The sequence below is a fragment of the Gekko japonicus genome, unplaced genomic scaffold (assembly GCF_001447785.1).
Source record: "Gekko japonicus isolate JY-2015 unplaced genomic scaffold, Gekko_japonicus_V1.1 scaffold708, whole genome shotgun sequence".
Classification (NCBI taxonomy): domain Eukaryota; kingdom Metazoa; phylum Chordata; class Lepidosauria; order Squamata; family Gekkonidae; genus Gekko; species Gekko japonicus.
This window is the reverse complement of record NW_015170295.1, coordinates 191,523-195,032: the sequence shown is the minus strand read 5'-3', so window position 1 is coordinate 195,032 and position 3,510 is coordinate 191,523. Positions and strand designations below refer to the sequence as shown.

General features: G+C 39.1%; 1 protein-coding gene across 2 annotated transcripts in view; it reads left to right on the top strand.

Moving 5' to 3' along the window:
* POU6F2 (POU class 6 homeobox 2) overlaps positions 1-3,510 on the top strand; it is a 408,372-nt gene that overhangs the window by 326,853 nt on the left and 78,009 nt on the right. The window lies entirely within an intron of this gene.

The following is a 3,510-nucleotide window of genomic DNA, read 5'->3' as shown; positions in this document are numbered from 1 at the left end:
GGCCAAGGATAACAGAAACATGCTCAAAATTAATAGTAATCTGCTAGGATTTATACATTACTGCAATGATTATTTGTGTGTGTGTGTGCAGAGGGAACCTTGAAGGCTCCATTAGAAAATGCAAATTACCTTCCCTTCTCCTGCCCCAAATAATTTGACAGTTATGATAACCGCCTCCATTTCTGTTGAAGGTCTTATTTTTCTTCTAATGTGATAATAATACATGCCTATTTTCTGAAGATTACCAAGCATGTCAAAAAGACTATTGTTCAATAAGCACTTAAAATGTAACTTTATTGTACTCTTGGATCTGTGGAGTACATGGTATTACCTTTTTTTTTTTTTTGGTACGCGTAATTTGCAGGGATTAGTGTGAGAATTTTACCCTTGGGAAATGTGGCAAAATGTAAATTTTTCTGAATATAATATGCTTTCCACAAGTCATTAGACAACAGTGGTTCAGAATACAGGAAAACATCCCCTCAGTCATATATCCAAGGGGGCTACAAGTCAGAGGGGCCTGGTGTCAGCAAAACGCCAAACTTGCTTACGAAAGTACAATTATTCCCAAACAAAAAGAAGACAGTGACTTGAAGCGTCAGCATTTGTGTGCGTGCACATGTTTCTAGATCTACATATCTATATTTTATTGTACACATACAAAAATAGACACTGTTTGGGACGGGAGCTTATTTGTAAAGCAGCCATTATCTAAGGAGGGAATGAAAGGTTACACACAAATTCATGTAACAAAAACTCATTCTGCTGCTTTTTGTTAGAGAATCTGCTTGGGAGAAGCCACATCAGAACTCAAATGGCTACTAAATAAAACAAGTGTCTTCATCAATTAAAATTTGCCAACAGTTACTGAAGTTCACCTTCATACTACGTAGAACTGGTGTAAGGGCTGTCATGTACTCAGAAATTTGATAAAATTTTATTTATTTGTTTGTTTGTTTGTTTACTATTTCGATTTATATCCCACCCTTCCCGTGAAGAGGTTCAGGGCAGCTTACAGCAATAAACAATACAATTATAAAATAATACAATCAGATAATACAATAAAACCAATTTGAAACATTTAAAAATGGGCAGTGCAGTACATTCAATTCCAGTTTCTACCAAAGAAGTGATGGTAGCTTGCAGGAGCTACTGGAGACTCTATGGTTAAAACCAAAGGTGGTTTTTTGAAGTAAGGGATGCATTACATGGATCAAAATGCAAGTATCTGTGCAATCAGTCCTATGTCCTCAATGGGTCTTTGGACTTGTGTTTCTTGAATAGTGTCCCACGCCTCTTCAGCTGCATGGCTGACCACATTTGAAACTGAGGGCAGTTTCAAAACCAGTTTGTGATGTGACAGGGATAGGAGCGAATCTATGAGCGAATCTATGAGCACAATTAAAGTAATTCATAGCTACAAAATGGAAGAAGGGTAATAAATGATGTTGGATGGTAAAACAGACAAGCTATGTGTAGAGAATACATGGCTGGAATCTTTAAAAAAGGAGACCGAATGTAATGTATATGTGAATAGGCCATTATCACATATAAATTGCTCTCTGTCATACACACCAGCATGTAGATGCTGTACTTAAAATAAGCTGTAAGTAGATAAACATTCTTAAACCTTTATCTTTTGGGATATCTGGCCTCAGCTGAGACATTTTGAACACTGCTAGGCTTTTAAAAACCTACAATCAAATAGGTGGTTTTTTTCCAAAAAAAATCTGGATTCTCGGTACAAATTTTTTAGCCTTATTGCTTTGCTAAAGATTTGCCACCCGTGGCCCTTTACATATTGAACTTAAGCTATAAAAATATCACTTCTTATTGATCACATGGTTATTAAAGTCAGCCAAATGCCCCATTTATATGTCAAACACTTGTAATATTTCCTGTAAATATTAGAACACAGGAAGAGGCTCATAATAGTATTGTGTGCAGCGACGTTAGAATGGGCCAGCTTTTCATCAACTGAAAAGATAATAAAACTGTCATCAAAAGTTTTATTAAGCATGCCATACATTTATCAAGGAAGTCTAACTTCATTTTTATGTCTGGTATACACATGTTGAGGACTCGCATGCAGCTGTTTAAACACATCGTTCCTGTGTCTCGACAACAGTGATCATAAAGACCTTTACTGTCTGCAAATTCAGTCTTGTGCATAGGGTTGCCAGGTCCCTTCTGGCCACCAGTGGTGGGTAGAGTTGCCAGGTCCAGGTTGGGAACCTCCTGGAGATTTGGAGGTGGAGCCTGGGGAGGACAGGGACCTCAGCGGGGTATAATGCCATAGAGCCCGTCCTCCAAAGCAGTCATTTTCTCCAAGGGAACTGTTCTCTCTGGTCTGGAGATGAGCTGTAAGTCTGTGGGATCCCCAGATCCCACCTGGAAGCCAGCATCTCTACACCCTACATGCACTCACTCATTAGCGGTGCTCATTCTAAGCCTTTAATGAATGTAATCTGCTAGATGTATCTTACTTAAAGGAAACAAAGAAAATCAGTAGCAGTTAAGAGCAAGCGTTTAAGGTGTGCTTTCAAAGCTCCTTAAAAAGCTGCTGCTTCTCATGAAATTAAAGAGGTTAAGATAGAAGTTCCTTAGATCTCCGCCCAGTTCCCTCGTGACGCCTTTCCGATAGCCAAATGCTTTTGTATCAGTAATCAAAAGGAATCTTTTGGCAACCACTGGGGAGCGTTTTACAGCCCGTTTTCCATTGGCATCTGAGTGCAGGCCTGTGAGCATGGAGGTGTTTGTAAGCATTTCTAATGGCATTTTGATGTACATGTACAAAATTGATGTCGGAAGGATCATTGTAAAGGCCCCAAACAGTGGAATATTGAGGACATTTTCAGGTGGCAGTCAGATTCTAGCTGGGTGAGCCCAGTGTATTTTCTCATGTCACAGTTGATTAGGTTCACAGGGAAGTGGAAAGAGTAAAAAATTCTCTTATTACTGCAGCAATGCCATATCAGCCTCTTTTCCCTTTGAATGCAACATTAGTTTTTGTCCAGAACTCTAACTGCTTTCTACAGTTTGGGGAATTGTAAAGCAGAAACAATTTTCCCAGCTAGGCTGACCTTCACAGTAATAAGAAATGACTGGAATTTTCCTCTCTTATTTCTCAAAACATTTGGTGTCGGGATGGAGGCAGATAGAGGGAAGGTGTTTGTTTTACTTGAGATTATGTTGTGGGCATCTACTTGGCACTTTGAATCTAATTTTTTTTCCATTCGGGAGATTACATGGGACTGTGGCACCATCTGACCTGTAGTCAGGAGGCAAGTGTATTGAGAAATGACATTAATGTACTTTAAGGCTTTTGTTATCACCACAGAGATGGCATTTTGCTTCTGGCCATTGTAGGGACATTGTTCTCCTCTCTTGGGGATGAATATTTTCATTTACTCTCCTGCACTTACTCAGGTGATAAGCAATAGTCTTGAGAAACCTTGAAAATCTTTACAAACTTCAGGAGTAGACCCAATACATAACGGGAGCGGACCA